The sequence below is a fragment of the Mustela putorius genome, unplaced genomic scaffold (genome assembly GCF_011764305.1).
Source record: "Mustela putorius furo isolate JIRA1106 unplaced genomic scaffold, ASM1176430v1.1 tig00003869_pilon_pilon_pilon, whole genome shotgun sequence".
Lineage (NCBI taxonomy): Eukaryota > Metazoa > Chordata > Mammalia > Carnivora > Mustelidae > Mustela > Mustela putorius.
The window spans coordinates 31,209,171-31,230,724 of NW_025422021.1; the positions used below are offsets into that span (position 1 = coordinate 31,209,171).

At 51.5% G+C, this 21,554-nt stretch overlaps 1 protein-coding gene across 24 annotated transcripts in view; it reads left to right on the plus strand.

The window, feature by feature from the left end:
- The first annotated feature begins 545 nt into the window (after positions 1–545).
- Positions 546–21,554, plus strand: part of KIF1A (kinesin family member 1A) — a 91,212-nt gene continuing 70,203 nt past the window's right edge. For 9 of the 24 annotated variants that reach the window (XM_013051875.2, XM_045066641.1, XM_045066642.1 and 6 more), the window contains exon 1: positions 548–679. The gene's annotated coding sequence lies outside the window, so the exon portion shown is untranslated. Of the gene's footprint in view, positions 680–21,554 lie in introns of all 24 variants that reach the window. The other 15 variants (XM_013051871.2, XM_004743758.3, XM_013051873.2 and 12 more) reach the window with 3 other exon arrangements.

Sequence of the window (21,554 nt, forward strand, 5' to 3'; positions counted from 1 at the left end):
TGTTCCCCTCTAGTGCTCTGACCAAGACTCCAGATGCGACTCAAAATTCACCTGTTACACCCAGAGTCAGGGTCCCTCCCTGCCCGACCCAGCGCCCCTCCCCGGTGCAAGGAGCCCACCTGGGCTTTGTCCCTCTGCGATTAAGCGTTTGTGCTGCCAGCCTCTCGGGTGGGCGGGCAGGTGGAGATTTCATTGGAAAGGGGTCAGGGTGGGGGAAGGCCCAGCGCAGGATCCGTGGCAGGTTCTGGTGGGCGGGGGACTCGGGGCTGAGCGCCGCCGGGTCACTGCGAGGGAGATCCGGGACTGCGCCCGGCGGAGGGGGCGCCGCGTCTGAGCCCCGTGTGGGTTCGCCCCTCTGCACCCAGCAAACCGCTGTGTCGGCGGTGATGTCACAGCTCGGCTCCGGCCCCCTCCGGCCCCAGCCCCCTCCCCGAGGCGGCCGCGACGCCCGTCCTTCTACCCGCGCGACAAACCAGCTGGCGGCTGGGGCTCTGGGCGCAGCGCGTAGCCAACCAGCGCGGCGGGAGGGGAGCGGGGCGGGCCGGGCCGGGGGCGCGCAGCCCGTCACGCGGTGCCGCGGTCACAGCACCAGGCTCAGACCGGGAGCAGCAGCAGCTCCGCGCTCGGGGACCCGCGCCCATGCCCGTGCCCATGCCGGGCCGCCAGTGACGCCGGGGAGGTAAGGCGGCCGCCCGCCTGGCTTCTGGCACCTGCGCTCAGCTTCCCGCACTTGCATCGACTGCGCGCGGCGTGGGGAGCTCACGCCCGCAGCCGAGTCCTTGTCGCCATCGAGGCGCCGGCGCCGCGCGCGCGGCCCCTTCCCTTCCCCCGACCCTCCCCCGTCCCCGAGAACAATGGGGCAAATTGAGGGGTGTCCCCTTTTCATTCGCGTCCTGGCAGGGCCCTCGGGAAAGGTTCCCATCGCTACGGCCTCTGCTGTGGCGGGATTGTCGCTGGGAGGGGCAGGGTCGCCGCGGGGAGGGTGCGCGCCGCCGGTGGCCTCTCGAGACGCCCCCTCCCTCGCTTCCGCGCTCTAGTCCTTTCCTGGAGAGGGGCCACCGAGCTAGACCGGCGGGCAGTGGAGAAGGGGAGAGCGCGCGGATGAGGGCGCCGGGGAGAGCGCGGGGCATCTGCCCGAGTCCCCGGGGTGGGGGAGGGCGGATGCTGGAGCCGGGAGCATAACAGGCGGGCGGGGCGGGCGGGGGCTGCGGCGGGAGGCCAGCTTCGTGCGCACCTCCGGGACTGCCCTTCACCATCCCCCAGCCATGTCCTCCCCCCGAGAGACCCTAGCTCCCTTCTAGAAAGGCCTGGGAGGGGCCGTCAGCGGAGGAGGCCTGTGTCTACGCAGCCAGCGCCCGAGTAACAGGTGTGGCCCGGCGGCGGGCGGGGAGGGGGCTGCGGGACCGCCCGACTCGGATGACAGGGACGAGTATGCCGCGACGACCCCTGGACTCCCCTTTTAGGCTGCGGCTCACCCTCTCTCCTTCCACCCCAAACAAGCGGCGCTGGCTGTGCGCTGGGGAAAGGGTGGCAGCGGCATCCAGGCGCCGAGGGAGGGTCTGCAGTCGGCTGGGCGCTAGGTGGGCGGCGGGGGCGGGGGGAGGACAGCGGGCCGCAGGGGCGAGGGGGAGGGGAGGGAGGGAATGCCAAGTCATGGGGCCTGCTGGGCGCGGGCGCGACGTCGCCCCGGCGCGGACCCGATGCGCGCCCTCGTTCCCAGGAATAGCGACTTCCCCTGAGAGACTAGTGCCCCCTCCTCAAATGGCAGCCCCCTCCAAGGGGTACCCGCATTGCTGGGATTAAAGGCCTGATAGGGTATCGCACCGGATCTTGCGGCTGCGGGAGTAGGTGTGGAGAGGTCCCTGACGCGCAGGGCTGCCCAGGTCCTAACCCTGGGGAGGACTCTGCAAGACCCAGAACGCAGGCTCCCGCAGAGCTGTGCCACCGACCCTCCCTCCCTGCCCCGCTCTCGGTCTGGCTAAAGGGGCTCTACCAGGGCAGCGGTGCCCATCTGCCTCGACTCGGCCTGAGAAGGCAGCTGCAGGTTTGCCCGGGAGCTCTGGGGTCCAGAGTGGGGGGTTGGGGCTCTACCTGCGGCGGCCATTTTGCAGGTGTGGTTGGCCACCCGCCTTACTGGGGCTGTAGGGTGAGGGTGGTCAGGTGTAGAGCAGCTGTGTCCCCTGCTGTGGGGTGCGGTGTCTGCGGTGTCTGCGGTGGAGGGTGAGGGATGCTGCTAGAGCCTGCCCATCTGCTTTCTGTTGTTGGAGTGAAGATCCAAGAAGGGTTGATGGTGACAAGGAAGAGACTGGCTGCGGAGGGGGACAGTCAGCCTCTATCTGGGTGGGAAGTCTGGGGAGGGTATTGGGTTCTAGATAGGGAGCAGATGAGCAACTCTGTCCCACATTAAGGGAGGATCTGAAGACAGGTGGACCTGTGGGGTGTGGTCCAGGGGACAGAGATGGGGATCAGCTTTGGAGTCAGGGCTCCCCAACCCAAGATTCTCAGTGGGGAGGGGCTGTGAGGAGGGCCTGCTGAATGTCAGCTTTGTGCCCCCTTCCCCCACACTGGGGTGCCCCCACAGCCTGACTACCCCTCACCCCCAGGGGCCTCACCAGCCAGATGGAGACTGAGCAGAGCTAGAATTGATCCAGACTCCTAGGACAGAGGGCCCTGCCACCCTGCCTGGTCTCCCTTCAAGCCCCCCTGGTGTCACCACTGATGACCCAGGCTAAAGATGGCCTTTGAAAGTAAAGGAAGAAGGTCCTCCTGTGGGTTCTGTGGAGGGAGAGATGGGATTGGGGGAGGCATAGGGGTGGGGGAACAGAGACAGGTAGGAGGTGCTGATGGGAGCAACATAGCTTCAGGAGAAGACTCTGAGGGGCCTGGGGGGTCTGAGTAGTCTCACTCAATTTGCATAGGCCAGCCATGGCAGGGGAGCAGGGTGTGGCAGGGGGAGGGGATGTTCTGATGGGGGCCTGCTACCACCTGACTGGGGACCGAGGAGGGGCTACCAGCTTTGGGAACCACGCCCTGGCCTTTAAGGATCAGAACACAGCCCTCCATGCCTGAGACCCCTACTTCTAAGAGTGGCGAGGGGTCTGAGCAGTCACCCCTGGGGTGGGATGGGGTCAGCAGCAGCTAGTGACCCCCAGGATGAGCCCATGCTCACCCTCCTGCCCAGTCCTGGATGCTTCCTGGAGCACTGTCCCATTTAGTGTTCTTAGATCAAAGGAGTGGACCCCCCCACCCCCCCCACCTCTACTGCCCTCCTCTCCCCATCCACATCCAGGAGCATCACACAGCTCCGTTGGGGCTGGACCACACCCTGCCTCTTGGCTTGGCTGGGGTGCCCAGGCCAGAGCCCGGCAGGTGGGTCTGTTCCATTAGCTGTGGGCCTCACCCCACAGGCAGGGCTGGGGAAGCAGGCAGAGGGTAAGGGTCGGGGATGTGGGCATGTGATTCATTGCCCCACCTGACCGAGCAGGTTTGCAGTTTAACTCCTGAACACCATGAGGATTCTGGCTTGGGACGCTACCCCCAGCTCAGGGACTCAGCAAAGGGGTCATTGCACTGAGAGTGGAGGGGACGCTGGAAGAGTGGAGGGCACAGCAGAGGCTGAGCCCCCTGACCCCTCTGGGTTCCTATCCAGCCCTTCCTGTGTGCCTCTGTGGTTATGTCCCCGGCCCCCAGCCAGCTTTCTCTGTGGTTTTGTAATCTGAGCCCCTTGTGAGCCCCTTACCAGCCCCGAGGCCTCACTAGATGCCATCCCTGGGATGGATCAGGATTTACCGGCCGCCTGGGTGGCTGGGCATCCGAGAGGAGGGGCTGTTGCTCTGGAGAGCCTCAGCCCCCTGCGTTTAATCTCCTAATAATCCTGGCCTGCAGTGTGGCTGCCCCCCCATTCAGAAGGGGTGGGGACGTGCCGGGGTGCCAGGAGGGCCAGCCAGTCCCCCCGCCCCCAACCCAGACCTCCTGCTCTTCCTTTTCAGCTGGCCTCACATCAGTCACCCGGGGCACACCCACACACAAGCAGTCCCTTACACTCAGTCTCACACACTCCCCCACGCACACTCAGACTCTTACCCCTCCAGTCTCACACACTCATACGCATAGTCACACACGCACGCACACTCATATCCACTCACCCAGCCTCACCCTCTCTCGCACTTACAACTAGCTTACACATACAGCCACACACCCACACACGTGCTCTCTCTCACATACACACACACACAACCCCCATATACTCTTAGTTTTACACACTGACATGCGCACACAGACTTCCACGTGCACCCCCCTCACACACGTGCCCTCATTGTCTTTGTTCCCACCTCATCCTCTTCCCTTTCTGGAGCCTTCCACCCAGCCTCCACAGGAAGTCCCTGCACCCCCCAGATTCCACCACCTTGAAGCTGCCCGCAGCCCCCAAGGTGTTCCTCCAGCCCTGGTGGGCAGTGGCCTGGGGGAAGAAAGTCAACATTTATTGGCTGCAGAATTGGGAGACTTCCTGGGGTGCTCCTATGATCCCAGCCAGGCAGGTGGTGCCCCCCACGGCTTCTCAGATCTGTAGGCAAAGGCTCCCTAGACCCCAGACTTTCTGCAGCCTCAGCACCCCCTACTCCAACCCTCAACCTGCCCTCCACCCTGCTGTACCCCCCACTCCTCCACCCCACCCCTCTATCCCATTCTCAACCTGCCCCCAACCTGCCCCTTACCCTACTCCTTTACCTCACCTTACTCCTGTCCCCCCTCCCACCCCTACCCTACTCCTGTACCCCACCTCACTCCTCTGCCCCATTCCTCTACCCCAACTCACTCCTCTACCTTACTCCTGTACCCCCACTTCCAGTCTGCCCCCCACCCCACCCCTTCACCACCTCATCACACCCCTCCAGCCCACCCTCTACCCCTAGCCCCGACCTGCCCCCTACCCTACCTTCCAGCCTGCTCGCTCCCTTACTCCTCTACTCCACACATCTCCACCCCACCCCGGCACCTACCCCTGCTCCTTCACCTCCACCCACCCCGACTCCCTCCCACTCTTCCACCCCTTGACCAAATCCTCTGCCCCACCTGCCCCTTCAAATACCCGATCTACCCCTCCATCGCCCCTGCCCCCGCCCACCCCAGCCAGTGCAGGGCCTCACACACAGCGGCTGCCACCCTGGGCGTGCGAAGGTTGTCTGTGTGTCTTCACATCTCCCATTCAGGGCCCAGCAGGTCCTGGGGCAGGTGCCTCTCCTGAAATGCAGTGCTAGGGATGGGTGGGAAGGGCCCGCGGGCCCCTGCAGGCCCCTCTCCCTAGAGTCTGGCCTTCGGCCTTTAGGAGGGAGGCTGATGGTGCCCAGGAAAAACTTGGAGGGGTGTCAGGAGCCCTTTTCCTGCTCTTGGGTCTCAGCCCTGCCAGGAGAGTTCAGGTGGGCCTCAGTTTCCTTCCCCATCTGTCATCAGCTCGGCCGGGATGGTAAGGGACAGGGCGGGGCCATCAGTGTCCAAGGCCTATGGGTCTATGGGGACCAGGTTTCTGAGGGGCCGTCGTGGGACTGGGGCCTGGGGTGACTCAGCTGCTCTGTGTCACCTGGTCCTCACTCTCCGCCACATGGCCACAGGTCCCTGGTGCCCAGAGGATGAGAGGATGAGCAGGGACGTGGTCACCGGACCCAGACCCGAGGAGAGAACTTAGGGCCTGCTCTTCTTTGCGTGAGCTCTGACCTTAGGCAAGACAGACCTCTGGAACATTTGATTTCCCCAGCTCTCCGTCATGCGCTCTCTTCTGCCAAGTCCCCTCTTTCCTGGCACCCACACCTGGGAGCCTCTTCCAGCCTGTGTCCCCCCCAGCTGCCCCCTGCTGTCCACATCCCCAGGCCGGATGGCTCTGTTTCTTGGACACAGAGCTTCTCCTTTCTTGGCTTCCTGTGCAACTTCCTGGAAATGGGGCTGAGTCCTTGCCTGTGGGATGGGGTCCCGGGTCAGTCGTCGCCCTGGGTCTGTGGTATGTCTGGCGGCACGTCTCGGTGTCGATGTCTTGGCCTGTGGGCCCACGTGTTACGAGCAGCCATCCACCCCTTACGCTTTCTGTTTTCTTCCTTGATGTTAGGCCCTGGTTGTCTTGTCTTGGTCTTTTTTTTTTCCTCTCGTATGTTGTGTCTCCTTGTTTATGTCCTATTTTCTGGGCAATTTCTGGGCTTCCTTTTTGAGTTCTTTTTGGGATCATGTGTTTCAGCACTTACGTGTTCATCTCTAAGAGCTCCCTCTTCCTTGTCCCTAACTGTTCCCATTTCACAGCGTCCTCTTCCTGTTTCGGAAGCACACGATCCTCCTGAAACATTCTGAGTGTTCCTAGAGGTGTTTCCTGTTCATTTGCTTGTTTCTTCTTCTGCTCTGTGGTTTATTTTGAGTTCCCTGCTGGTTCACTACAGTCTTCACCTTCAAGGCTTTTTCACTCTCCTGGTGTATGTGGCAAGCCCTGAGGGCCCTTTCCTGCTGGGGATGCCTGTGGCGGAGGGGTGGGGGGTTGAGCACGCCTTCCCTGGTTTCCCCAGGTCAGAGTGGGCTTCCGGCTGGAGCCCAGCATGGGGGTGAGGGGGCTCTGCTTTAGGTCTGGAGGGCTGGGTGCGAGGTCCACGTAGTCCCGTCCCGCTCCTCCAGGATGCGGGGTGCCAACATCCACACTGGTGCTCTTACTCTCACCACACATCTTCTCCCGTGTCTGGGGAGCCCGGGCCTGGGGGTGTGGCGGCCATGACTTCTGTGGGGGTGGGCGGCTAGGAGCTGATGGAGGTCCCATGGGTCCATGTGGTGGTTCTGCAGACTCACACCTGGGTCGTCTTCTGTAGCCTTGCATCCTGGAACGCCTTCCCTCCATGGGCCCCACTGAGCCCACAAGCTCAGAACCCCCGGAGGGCCCTGCTATCATGCCGACCCCCTCCGGGCTGTTTCTGGGCCACCCCCCACCCCAGCCTCCAGAAGGTTTGTTAGGGGTCTGAGGTCATTGGCGAGGCCTCTCTCCTGCCCTTCACCACTCTCTCTTGCCCCCCACCAGCAAGCTCTGCCCTCTGTTTCATGGGCCTCAAGAGCGAGCCTGCAGGGGCCCCGGGGTGGGCCCGGCATGGGCTCTAATGTACATCTCTTGTAAGAATAAGAAAGATGAGTTCTGTTTTTCCCAACTTTCGAGGGAAAATCAGTGTTTCAAGAAGAGGTGCCATGTGGGTGCTCTGTTCCAGGCGGTGCTGCTGACCTGGGGGTAGATGGGCGCCAGGTGAGGGACGCTGGGGAAGCCTCAGTGCTTGATGTGGGTTTGCACCGGGGGCCAGTCCTGGGTCTCAGGCCACCTTTGCCCATCCATGTGTCCGTAGAGGTTTGGCTTTTCCTTGAGCTTCCTGCCCATACTCCGTGTTTACGCAGAAATGTGATGTCCTCAGTATTCACTGAGGGGCCAGCCCCATTCCCTGTGTCCCCTGTGACCTGCCCACAGCGGGTCCTCAGCACATCTTCACCGAGTGAATGGGCTCAACCCCCTCCTTCCTTGGAGGCCCTGATTCGTGGCTCCGGGTCTCCCTCCCCTGGGGTCCTTACCGAGGGTCACTTCCTCATCCACGTGCATGGCCACTGTCGCCTGGCTCCCTTGTCCTCTCTGTCCTTGCTGCACGTCTCACGGTTGCAGGCTGGGCCTTTTCACCCTCAGACATGGATGGCACCCCACATAGGGCCGGCAGGGCACAGACCCTCATGGCTCAGGAACCCTTTGAACAGCTCCTTGGGCTCTGGCACACTCCCTGCCCTCTCCTTCTCCTCCCCTGGCTCTGAGCCCGCGATTGGCTGACCCTTACCCCTGCGTGTGCCCTCCCCAGCTCGGTGGGCAGTCCTCCGTGGCACCTGCGGCCACGTGACTCTGCACCCCCGGGACCATTTCACACTTGCTCGTGTCCTCTCAGACTTTACACCCAGTGCTGTTGAGAGAGGCTGGCCCTTCTTGCCACTCTCCGGTACACGGCATGTCCGACACCATGACCCCCAGCGTCCCACCTCAGACCCTCTGCTTGCAGCCCGGCCCCAGGCAGCGAGGCCTGGCCCTGTCCCCTGAAAATCAGCCCCGCTGCTTGGTCCCCTCTGTGGCAAGACTTCTTAAAAGAAGTTAAGTCTTTAAAAAAGGTTATTATGTAGTAGGACACATGAAAAAGAATCTAGAATATTTCCACAAATGGCCATGTGTGCACGGTCAGCTTCAGAGAGGAAGCATTTCCAGCACACTCCCCGGTCCCTGGCATTTTGAGTGACCACTCCCCTAACCCTCACAGAAGGAGGAGGAGGCTCTGGTGTGACCCCACCTTGCAGACTTGGTGGAGGTCCACATCAAGGCCTTGGCAGTCCCTGGGGCCTCAGAGTCCCGACTTGACCTGCAGGTTCTCACCACCCGGACTTTAGCCCTCAGCATGTGCAGAATTTTGTCATTGACCCCTGGGCTCCAGGTAGCGTCCCTTCTGTGTGTGAAGCCCCGTGTGGGCTGCATATTGCTGGGCAAGTGACATTGGCTGTTTGTAAGTTTCCCAAGGACTATGGATGGCTCTCCTTCACTCACTGTCCCATCTGGATGACTGTGGTGTGACTGAGTCACACTTTGTTCAGTCTCCAGTCAGTGGACAGTCAGGCTTTCCCATCTCCTTCCCCTTTCCTCCTCTTTCTCTTTTCTGCTGCAGATACTGGGGACATTTCTCCTGTGATCTCGTACATGTAGAGTTGCCCAGTGGCTGGTGCCAGAGTCTGCAATGTTAGTGGACATCTCCATGTTGTTTCCAAAGTGGTTGTGCTCATGAGGTTTTCCCAAGTGTGCTGTGATGTTCCCGTTTCCCTGTCCTTACAACATTTCATGTTGCCACATGTTTTAATTTTGTGATCTGATGTATTTTTTTAAAAGATTTTATTTGTTTATTAGAGAGAGAGAGCAAGTGCGTGCATGCACAAGCGGGGGAAGGGGCAGGCAAAGAGAGGGAAACAGGCTCCCTGCTGAGCACAGATCCTGACGTGGGGCTAGATCCCAGGACCCTGAGATCATGACCTGAGCCGAAGGCAGATGCTTAACAGGCTGAGCCACCCTGGTGCCCCTGATGGATATGTTTTTTTTTTTTTTTTAAAGATTTTATTTATTTATTTGACAGAGAGAAATCACAAGTAGATGGAGAGGCAGGCAGAGAGAGAGAGAGGGAAGCAGGCTCCCTGCCGAGCAGAGAGCCCTACGCGGGACTCGATCCCAGGACCCTGAGATCATGACCTGAGCCGAAGGCAGCGGCTTAACCCACTGAGCCACCCAGGCACCCCTGGATATGGTTTTGAGCCACACTTTCATCATTATCCATTGTGGTTGAGCTTCTTGTCCTGTAAATTGCCTGTTCATAACTTTTGGCTATTTTTTTGGTGTTCTTTTCTGTTGTTGTTTGATTTTTGTGTGTTCTGCATATGAACCCTTGTCAGTTAGATGTGCTGCATACATCTCCAGGGGGGTGAACTCTTCTTCACCTATTAATGGTATCTTGATGTCTGGACTTTTCCTTTTGGTACCTTCTGTGGGTTGAATCCTCGAAGGAGAATATGGAGATACCACTCTTCTTCATTATTTTATCTTCCAAAACTGTTGTTCACATTTAGGTCTTGAGTATGCATGGAATTTGATTTGGTATAGAGGAGGAATCTAATTTTGTGTTTTTCCATATGGCTAGCCAGTTGTCTTCATCTGTCTGGGTTGCTGTAACAGAATACCAGAGACCGGGTGGCTTGTAAACAGACAGTGATTTCTCGGAATTCTGAGACTGGAAGTCCAAGATCAGGGTGCCAGCAGGGCCAGATTCTGGCAAGAGCCTACTTCTAGTTTGCAGATAGCTAACTCTGCATTGGAGAGAGGAAGCATGCTCTCTTGGGACCTTTATAAGAGCACTAATCCCATTCATAAGGCCCACCCTCTGAGCTCATTTATGCCTGACCATATAGCAGTGTCTCCCACTTCCTCATCCCTTCCCACTGGGGGTAGGGTTTGGGTTAGGAATATGGGGTCCCAAAATTCAGGCCATCACCGGTTTTCTCAGTAACATAGCTTCAGTACTCCTTTCCCTTCCCACAGACCTGCAAAGCCCCCTTTGCCCACTCTCAGAAGGACTGTGTCTGTGTAAGTCTCTTTTGGGATCCCTTCTGTTACACGGGTGGTGACTTACCTTGTCCTGGCCACCCCATCTTAGTTACTGTACTTTTATGTTAAGTCTTGATTCCACGAGGACACGTTGTCTTCTATCCTCTTGTGTTTCTTTAGATGGGTCATTAGTATTCATAGCATCAACACTTTCATAAAAAATCTGGTTGAGATTTCATTTGACCATACATTGAATTTTTTATTCCTTTGAGTGAAAATAAACATTTTAAAGATATCAAAATTTTTCCATGTGTAGGTTATAGTTCATTTATTTAGGTTTTCTATATTTTTGTGAAGGCTAAAAATTTCCTCATCAAAGTTATATGCATCAGTTGTGACATTTATTATGATAAAGGTACTATATGCTTTGGATTATCTTTTAAATGCACCTTAAAATATTTTTTTAACTACTTATCTCTCGTGTATTCCAACCTGGTTTGTTTCTAGCAACTTTGTGTCACCTTCCTACTAAGTCAAATAATTTATCTGTGGATCCTCTTGATTTCTGTGTAGATAAGCAAATAGTCTGCAAGTGATGACAAATTGGGTTTCTTCATTTCCAATCCATATTTTGTTATTGTTGTTTTTTTTTTTTTTCCCGCCTTATCACTCTGGCTAGCACCACTGTTCCAATGTGAAATAGAAGTGATGACAGGCGTCCTAAACTTGTTTCTGAATTTAAAGAAAGTGTTCCTAATATTTTACGAGTAGGTATGATATTTGGGTAGGCTTTTAGTAGGTGCCTGTTATGAGAGTAAAGATTTCTTTTATTTCCCATTATTGCCAAGAGTTTTATTATAAACTGATTTTGAGAATTATTGAATGCCTTTTCAGCAACTATAGAGAACCGCATTTGGTTATTTCTCCTTTAATCTGATATGTGGTGAATTATATGAATAGAGGTCTTATGTTAAACCACATATATATCCATATTGATATTTTTAGAATAAGTTTACTGTATTAACCTTTTTATTTGCTGCTGGGCCTTCTTGCTAATGTTTTGGACTTTTATATCTATGTTCATTAGTGAGATCAATGTCTGATCTTCATTTCTCCAATTTTTTTGTCTCCAATAATCTCTCTACCCGTCTCCCTCTTTCCTGTTCTCTTAAAGGGTTTGTATAAGATTGGAATTAACTGGGTTTTTTGAGTGTATATTAGGGCTCACTTGTGAAAAGTCTCCTGCTTTTTTTGGTAAGTAGATTCTTAAACTATTAAATCAGCTTCCTTAACTGTTGTAAGAAAACTCAAGTGCCCACTGACTAATTTTTCTCCTGGTTATAGATCATCTTTTCCTGCTTCTTGGCACATGTAGTAATTTTTTTTTATAAAGAGTATTTATTTGAGAGAGAGAGTGCACACGAGGCAGGGGAGGGGCAGGGGGAGAGGGAAAAGCAGACTCCTCTTCTGAGCAGGGAGCCTGACACAGGGCTCCATCCCAGGATCCTGAGATCATGACCCGAGCTGAAGGCAGATGCTTAATGGACTGAGCCACCCAGGTGCCCCAATTTGTTTTTTTAATTGGGTTCTAGACATTTCTACATTGTGGAGTATCTGAATTATGCTTTCTTCCCAGAAAGCATGTTGGGCTTTGTTTTGGCAGGTAGTAAATTACTTGAGCTCATTTGATCCTTGAAGTCCTGATTTTAAGAGTTTCACTGGAGCAGATGTCAGAGGGATGGTTAAGCCCACTACTCAAGTGTGATTTCTTTGGGATATCCACTGAATGTCTGGAATGGAGGATCAAGAGAACTATTATGGTCCAGATACCCTTCTTATTTTATGTGAGCTTTGGGAATCCCTGTGTCTTCCTTGCCTGCACTACATGGGGATGGACGCATCCTCTACAAAGACTCAAGGCACTCCTATGCAATATATTGACCTTTGCTGCTTAGCCACTCTTTCCCTTCCAGAACTCTGACCCACAATTTCCAGCTGCCTCAAACTACCCAAACTCTAGCCTCCATCTCCTCAACTCATCAGAGCTGCTGAGCTATTTACGTCCTACCGTCCAAATCATGAGGTCTGGAAATTGCCTTTGGGCGGATTTGGAGTGATTGTAGGGTTTCCCTTGTGTGTTTCCCTTCTCTCAGGGATCACAGTTCTGCATGGCCTGCTGTCCAGTGTCCAAAGACAGTTATTTTCATACATTTTGCCCAGGTTTGCTAGTTTATTCTTTATAGGGGGAGTTTAAGTGTGGTCCTGTAACTCCCATCATGGCTGAACATGGAAATGCCCCAAGTGTTGCTAGTAGTCTTTTCATTATCATTCACTACTAAGTTTATTTATATCTCCATCATGATTTCTTCTTTGTGTATTAATTATTTAGAAGTTTATTTTTAATTTTTCTAAATACAGGGTTTTTAATGGTCTTTTATTGATTTTTAATTATCTTCAAATTACAAGATGCATTTGGTACAGAGTCTTTGACATTTATTAGGAGTTGTTTTCTGACCTGCAAAATGGTAGAATATTGTAGTTGTTCCATATGTGTTAGAAAAGAATGCGTTTCTCTAATTTACAAGAAGAAGAGAGCACATGTGTTCATTAGTTCATGATTGTCATGTTTAGACCATCTATATCCTTGTTAATTATGTCTGTTTGGGCTGTCAATTAGTGAGCAATGTGTTAAAACTTCTGCCATGATGAATTAGTGAATTCTTTCATGGTGCATGACTCTTTATCTTGGTTTTATGTTTTTATCGTGTTGTCTCTGTGGGACCATTCTGAGTAATTTTTTCCAATATGTTTTCCAGTTCATTAATTCTCTGCTCAGCTTCATTTAATTTACTGATTAACACGTCTGCTAAGTTTTAAAGTTTGAATGGTCACATTTTTATTTCTGAACGTTCTACATGGTTCCCCCCTCCATATTTTACAGCATTATTTCTCATTCCTGTTTATTTCTCTAAACATTTTAGGCATGCATATTTTATGATCTGTATCTGATGATTTCAGTATCTGAAATCCTTGATAGTCCAAGATCAGGATCTAATTCTAGTTCTGTTTTCTTTTCCTTTTCCCAACTCTTGCTCACAGTGAATTGCTTCTGTGGTATTTGGTAATATGTAATTGTGAGCTCTCCTTTGACTGATCTTCATCTGTAGGGACCTAAGAAGAGGAAGCTGTTTCTAAGGAGGATTTGTATTTGTGTTTGTGATGATGTCCTAAAGTTGCAAACAGCCAAGACACACTCTGAGCTGACTTCTCAAACTCGGGTTTCACTGATCATGCAGGTATTGCAAATTTGAAACACAAAGCTGCATGAAGACAGGTCTGTGGCCTCGAGTTCTCAGGAACACTGGCTTTTTAACCACCTGGGGCTGAGATCACTCAGAATAAGTCCCCTGTGTTCCTCTGATGACAGATGGCTTTCTCCCAGCCATGGCTTTCTCCCAGCCTTCCATGCTCCAAGGTTCTAGCTTTCAAGGATTGAACTCTTTGTGGTGGTTTGGTTCCAGTTCCAACCTTGAACTTGAGGCCATGCCTCGGTCCTCCATTCAGTGTGTGAGATCCGCTTCACCACGGTTCTGGTGTCAACATATGCCTGCAGTTTTCTCCCTGGTGGGCTTGCCTCTTGGATTCAGCAATTCCTGCTGCTTTCTCTCCCCTTCCTCAGACATTCTCTTGTTTTATTCTGAAGTTTGTTATTTATCCTAAGTTTCTCAGTGATTTCTAATGGGAGGGAGTTCCGTCCACCATGTTGCCAAAAGTGGAGGTCTCTCATTCACCTGTTTTTCTGTTGGTTTTATATATGTTAATTTTAATGAGCAAACTGAAGGTCTTTTTATTTATTTACTTATTTACCCGAACCATTTGGTAATTTTTTATTTTTATTTTTTAAAGTTTTATTTATTTGAGACACCGCGAGAGAGGAAACACAAGCAGGGCGAGTGGGAAAGGGAGAAGCAGGCTTCCCGCTGAGCAGGGAGCCTGATGTGGGGCTTGATCCCAAGACTCTAGGATCATGACCTGAGCCAAAGGTAGCCGCTTAATGACTGAGCCACCTAGGTGCCTCCATTTGGTAATTTTTAAAAATAATCTTTAAATATGAGCACAGTTTCGAAGAGTCAGATCTATCTACAAAACTTATTTAGGAAATCAGCAGGTTTCCCTCTCCATCCCCAACCTCTTCCAGCTCTCTTAGCTATTTTGTGCTATTTGATGCTTTTGGCTCTATCTTGCTAAGTAATGTGCTTATTCTGCCAGTTTTGGGGGACCTGTTTAAGAAGTTGCATAAGTACGATTATAAAAAGTATACCCACTTTTGTCTTTGGGCCATCTTTTCTCAGTGTTCTGTCTGTGAGGTTCATGCATTTATCTTCTCTTCCTCCTGAAATGGCACTAAAATAACGGTAAAGGTAAATGAAAGAGACCGAAGCCCTTCTGGAAGGGTGGAAGACAGAGAAATCATGGCAACGCATTTGGGAAAATGAAAAGCAGAACCCTCGTTCTAACTGATAGCAGATTCAGGAAGGTGAATGCCGAGGAGGCTGGTGGGGAATTGGGAAGTGACCTGTGGTGTCCCCACAAGGCTCGGGATCTGGGTCTCCCACTGCCTCTGGCAGTGAGGGCAGGATTCTAGAGGGCCTGTCCAGAGTTCCAGACTTCTCTCCCACTCCTCCATCTCCTTCTCCCCTTTTCTATCCAGCCTATTGATCTCTTCCATTGCCATGACTTAGTGTTCACAAGTGATGCATTCATTTTTCTTGCCTGACCCCTCTTCAGATGCACACATCCAACCACCTCCCTGAGTTTTCCATGTCTCTCCAACCCCCTGGTGCTGCTGACACCAGGGTTCAGGGATCAACAGGAGACAGCCCTGCTCTGGCAGAGCCCCGGTTGCTGGCTCACATCCACTGGGCTGGTCTCCAGGCAAACGAGGGTCAGCCTGGCGAACCTGCAGCTTGCAGAGGGACGCTGGGCCTGAATCTACCCGAGAACCATGTGAAGGCCCCCTGACCCCTGCAGGCTTGTGAGTCCTGCTTTAGCTGCCTCCCACAGTTTTGATATGTTATATCTGCATTAGTGTTCAGTTCAAAGTATTTTTCTAATGTCTGATTAAATGTTTTTCTTTGTCCCATAGGTTATTTAGAATCCTATTGCTTAATGTCCAAGCAGTTGGGGGATTTTGTAGGGTTTTATTGTTGTTGTTTTGTTTTTTTGGTATTGATGTCTAGCTCAATTCTACTGTGGTCAGAGAACATACACATTAGGATTTTAATTTTAAGTTGAAATTTGTTAGAGTTTGATTTATGACTAGTATATGACCAATTTTAGTACATCTTTATGTGCAATTTATCTGTCTATCTATTTAGTAGGCTTCATGCCCAGAGTGGAGCCCAGCATGGGGCTTGAACTCACAACCTGGAGATCAAGACCTGAGAGCTGAGATCAAGAGTCAGTCACATAACCAGCTGAGCCACACAAGTGCCCCTTTATGTGCACTTTAAAAGAACGTGTATGATGTATAGTTTCCCTTCTCAGTATCTGATAGAAGAAGCAAACAAAAAATGTTTATCTTTTTATTTTCAACCTTGTTTATTTAACCTTCAACCTGTTTATTTAAAGGTGTCTCCTGGGGGCGCCTGGGTGGCACAGTCAGTTAAGTGTCCTACTCTTGATTTTGGCTCAGGTCATGATCCCACTTGGTGAGATGGACCCCATGTTAGGCTCTATGCTCAGCAGGGACTCTGCTTGAGATTCTCTCTTTCCCTCTGCCCCTCCCCCCCATGCAGGCTTGTGTGCGCACACACTCTCTCTCTCAAATAAAGAACATATTTTTTTAAAAAAAAAAGTTGTCTCTTAGCAACAGAATAGAATTTTTAAAAAATCTGTTTTGATGGTTATGATGTTTTGCCGGGAGTGTTCAAGCCATACTAACGGGTTTTTATCTACAGTTTTAAGTCTTCATCTTCCATTCAACCTAGGATTTTTTGCTGTTGTTTTGTTTTTCCTCCTTGGTTACCTTCTATTGGATTAATAAAATGATGTACAGGGGCACCTGGGCTGCTCATTCATTGGGCGTCTGCCTTCCGCTCAGGTCATGAACCCAAGATCCTGGGATCGATCCCCATATCGGACTCCATACTTGGTGGGAAGCCTGCTTCTCCCTCTCCCACTCCCCTGTTTGTGTCCTCTCTCACTGTGTCTCTCTCTGGTAAATAAATATTAAAATAAAATAAAATAAAATGATGTACATTTTTTTCTGTTCTTGCTACTAACTTGTTGGTTACACATTTTTTTCCTGTTTTTTTGATGATTACCTTAGCAGTTGAAACATGTATCCTAGAAAGTCTAATATAAATTGTTGCTTTTCCACTTATCTGATGATGCTGAAACCTGACCTTGTCTTATGGCTTTCATCATTGCTGTTGAGAGGTCAGTTGTCATTCCAATTTTTGTTCCTTTAGAGGTTATCTGTCTCTTTTTTTCTGGCTGCTTTTAGGACTCTTCCTTTTTGGCACTCAGTCTTATTATGATGTGCCTTTGTGTAGCGTTCTTTGTATTTATCCTACTTTGTGTTTGTAGGCTTCTTGAATCTGTGGGTTGATGTACTTTAGCAATTTTAGACAATGGTCATTATCTTCTTCTTCTTTTGACAATTTTATTTATTTACTTGATAGAGGGAGACAGTGAGAGAGGGAACACAGTAAGGGCAGTGGGAGAGGGAGAAGCAGGCTTCCCGCTGAGCAGGGAGCCTGATGTGGGGCTTGATCTCAAGACTCTGGGATCATGACCTGAGCCAAAGGCAGACACTTTGTGACTGAGCCACGAGGCTCCCCTGTCATTATCTTCTTAAGTATTGCCTTTCTCCTATTCCATTTCTTCTTTTAGCTTGCAGTTACTTGCACGTTAGGCCATTTCACTGTGTCCTATATTACTCTGACTCTATTTCCTATATTTTCCATTCATTTTTTTCCTGTTCTTTAATTCCTCCAGTTCATGAACACTGCTTTCAGCTGTGTCTAATTTCTTGAGTTCTTAATGTCAGTTATTGTGTTTTCAGTTCTAGAATTTTCACTAGAAATTCTTTTTCATAGTTTTAGATCTTGCAAAAGTCTCCATTTTTCCATTTATTTTCTCTGTCCTTTTCTCTTTATTTTGAATATATAAGCCATGGTTATTATAAAGTCCTTCTTTGATAACTCCTAGATCTGGATCATGTGTAGATATGTTTTTTTTTTTTCTTTTTGTGGTTTTTTCTCCCCCCAATTTGTTTTGAATCCTATAGGCCTGTCTTTTTTCGTGCCCTGTGACTTTTGATTTAATGTCAGATCTTGCTTATTGTTAACACAGAAGAGGCTTGGGTGACTCACCTTTTTCTTTCCAAGAGGATAGAGTGGACAGTCATCCCTAATTCAGGCAAAGACTTAGTTGACTGAGTCAGGGAAGCATCGCAGTTTTGCTAAGCTTTGCTCTCCCTGTGGTTCTGCTTTTAGACTCTGTGCCTTTCAGGGCTTTCAAATCAGGCCCTGGTATGATTACTGGAGCCCCTCCTCCCATTGGATCTTGAATGCTAATCCTTGTCTCCTTAGCACCTGACAATGCAGAAGACTCTTCTTTGATTTGCAGAGGATTTCTGTTTGGATTTTTAAACTCCTGACCCTCATACCTTTGCACTTAAGAGGAGAACTGGCTGAGTGAAGCTTCCTACTTCTTTCTCCTGGGATTTTGACCTCTCAAGTTTGCGTCTCTTGACCAAAAACTCAGTGGGTTTCTCCATCCCTCAGCAACAGCTCTCTGCCTGGGAAGACTCCAGATTCCCAGCCTCTTGCCCCGTGCCCAGAATGCAAATGCATTTAGGGAGAAAGTGCTGTGGCGTGTTGGAATGTTGTCTCCATCCCAGCAGCCCCCGTCTCTGGAATCTTGGCCTGCTAGTCTGAGTGGCTTCTGTAGCTCTTTGATTCACATTGTGAGATTTTACCCAGCTTCTCTAGCCAGAAACAGTGGGAGGGAGCATGGATGTGTCTCCAGCCCTTTTGCCTGGAAGGGCTCTGCTTTCCCTACTCTGCGCTCACACCCGCTGTCTACCCTGGAGCCATAGCATAGTGTCCATGTATTCTTGTAATCCTCTCAGAGGTGAGGTTTTAGCTCTTTTTAAATATGAGAGAGCCAGTTGCTCCAATACCAGTCTCACCCAGTTCCCTGAAATGCTGCCTTATCATCCATTAGGTGTGTCTGTCTGTCCGCCTGTGGTCATGCTTCATCTTTTCTGTTCGTTTCTATTCATCTGTCATTGCTGGACTTTGGAAGTCATGACAGCTTTATAGTAAATCTGATAGCTGGTAGGGTATGTTCTTTGTTCTTATTTTTCACTGGTCTTTTTGGAACTCTTGCATAATTCCACTGAAAATCCTGTTGGAATATTTTGCTTACTGGACTAGCACTGAATTAACATATCTAAATTTGGGAAGAACTGAAAATTGTGCAATATTGAATTGAACATCTGCTTTCATAAATATTTTCTTTATTTCTAATTATTTCCTATTTCAGCACTGAGCATTGCTCACTCAACAGATATAGCCTCCTTTTTTCCTTTTTTTTTTTTTGAAGACATGAAGGCATGTTGCTAAATGCTAGAAATCTCATTTCAATTTACATCCACACCAGGAATTCATGACCTTGCTCTTGCCCTTCCCACCCCAGCTGGAATAGCCTAATACTTTTCTCCATCTGGAGTGTGGGGGAGATTTTGCTGCCTAAGGAAATGCAGATTCCCAGGGAGCCACATCCTTCCAATCCCCTCCTTGGTGACCATATTTGGAGGTGAGAGGGTGAGACTGTTAAAAAAAACCCCTTAACTTATAGTGTGTGGGTAAAAGTGTGTGCTGTGGCTGTAGGGGCTCTGGCATGTGGCTGGTGTGTCTGCAGCCCCCAGTTTTGCTCCCACCCACCTGGGCTTTGGCTCATGTCTTGCACTTGTCAGCCCTCAGTGGCCAGCTGCTCTAGGGCATCCCTCTCTCCCTGCAGCCTTTGGATGGCTGTGCTTGCCCACGGGGTGGTTCTGCTCCACATCTAGCCTGTGCTGGGGGGGTCCCGACCCTGGGTGGGGCCTGGGAGTTTAAAGCCTGAAGTCTGCATTGATCCCAGCCCCTGTGGGGCTCCCTCCATCTTTGTCAGGATCCTTCTGCTCTTAAGAATCTCAAGCCCTCTCCCCTAAGCCTTTGCTCTCCGTGGATGCCTCTAGTGATGGGGGTTCACAGCTGAATGGGCACTTTGGTTCATTTTAGGTGGCAACTGGTCTTCATGTCAGGCTGAGTTCTGTTTTCTGGAGCTCCTGGCCATTTCTGGATGGCCCACATCTCTCTGCCTGAGCTTGTCCTCCTCCATGTTCCCAAGGGCCCTGTCCTGCAAGCCCCCAAGCCCCCTTGGGTGGCCGGCTACATCATCAGGCTGGAAGCTTGTTGGAGGCCTGTGGGAAAGGGCTTTCAGAGTGGCCAGAGCAGCACGGTAATTTCGCAGGGAGCTTTTGCTGGCTTTCCTCAGGGTCCCGGGCCCTGAGAGGTGGAATCGCTTTGGGGTCATCAAATGGCCTCAACCCTGTCATTTCACAGAAGGGTAAACCAAGGCTCAGGGGTTAAATCATACGGCAGAGACAAAGGCAGGAACGGGACTGGGTCCCTGGTCCCTGGCTTGCATCTCCTCCACGTGAGGTCGATGCCAGGAATGCCCCCGGCGGCTGCAGCCTGAGTTGGGAGCTGTGGGACATAGTACTGAAATGCAGCATCTGTCCACTTGCTTAGGACCGTCTGTCCCATCGTTTGGATTTGCTGAGCTAACCATTTCCTTTCCTGCTCATCTGGACATCAGGTTATTGCTGGCTCCAGCTGCCAGTGAGAGCCCTAGGATGTAGGGTATGGGAGGACATTCTGGAACCCTGTCCTATTTGAAAACACCCTTGACAGGTTTAAAGGCCCAGCCTATGTCAGGGTCAGGCTTTTGGGGGGATGATCTCCGTCCCATGACTGCTGTCCCCACTGCTGGTGGGAACCCACACACCGCTCGTTCCCACAGGGGAATGGAGATCGGTGTGTCCACCAGGTCCCTGGCCAGTGGGTTGGGCCAGGGCGCAGGAGCGCGAGTCAGAGGGTGGTGGGCTTCTGTGGCTCCCGCTGAGTGCACCTGACCCTCTTCATCCTGGGCTGCCTGACCCTCTTCATCCTGGGCCTCAGGGTCGGGACGCTGCCTCGTTGTGGCAGGGACACCACAGGGCCCCAGGTGCTCTGAAGAGGCCTGGCCTCAGAGATGTGTTTGGCAGCATTTTTCTGTGGAAACAGATGCTTGAAGATGGTTCTGTTCCTGGGACCCCCTAGAAGCTTCCCTGGGAAAACAAGGCTGGAGTCTGGCCCTGCCAGGACCTGTGCCTGTCCACTGATCCCAGCTGCTGGCCTCACAGTGGCCCCGGAGCCTTGGCATGGAGTCAGAAGGAGAAGGACTGGGTCGGGGGCTGGGTAAGGGGCCATGTCGCATCTCCCTGTCAGCCATCTGCCAGATGGGGCGGCTCAGCTTCAGCCTCAGGAGACTCACCCATGTATCATTGGGTCTTCAGCAGCTCTAGCTTTGGTGCAAACAAGATTTTTCTGTCGCTTTGTGGTTCCTTTGAATATTTGCCTGCCCACCAGGTGGGGCTGGAGGCTCTGCGTTGCCCCAGCACCATGGGACTGTCCCCCAGTGCCTGTTACTGTACTCCTGCCCACAGGGACACTTGGCCCTGCCTTGGAGCCCGGGGCAGCTCTGTGCTGTGCCTCCCTCCCTGCCCCTCCCTGGCCTCCCCAGGGTCCCCCTGGCTGCTTCCTTTCCCTGCCATCCCGCATGCCCCAGCAGGGACCCCCACCATTCCCCATGCTCCAGCAAAGACTGGCCCCCCCTTACTGTCCCCACTGCTCCTCAGCAGTTTGGATGTGTTTCTTTATAATCTCTGGGGTCTGTGTGAGATACCTATGCCATTCCCATTCTCCGCCGTTTGTGGTCTGTAGTTCTCTCCGGAAGCTACCAGAATCTTTCCATTAGCCTCAGTTTGCTTGGTGTGTGACTTTCTCCTGCCAGCGGGCTGAGTGGTGATGCTTGAGTTTGGAGACTCGTGACTGGCGGTCCTGGGAGGTTTCTTTGAGTTCTCTCTCAGTGGCTCCTTTTCCCTGATCCTCAAATCTTATCTCTTCCCTTTCATGGAAAATTACTTAATTCCAACCTTTTGGTTTACTTTCAAAGTTTATGTTTTCATATTTTTAATTTCCAAAACCTCTCATATTCATTAGAAAGCCCTTTTGAAAATAGCATTCTCCACCCATTCGTGGGCATAGCAATTTTTCTCTCTGAGAATATTAATTACAAGGAATTTAAAAAATACTTTTCTTCTCTTTCCTGCACTGTTCCT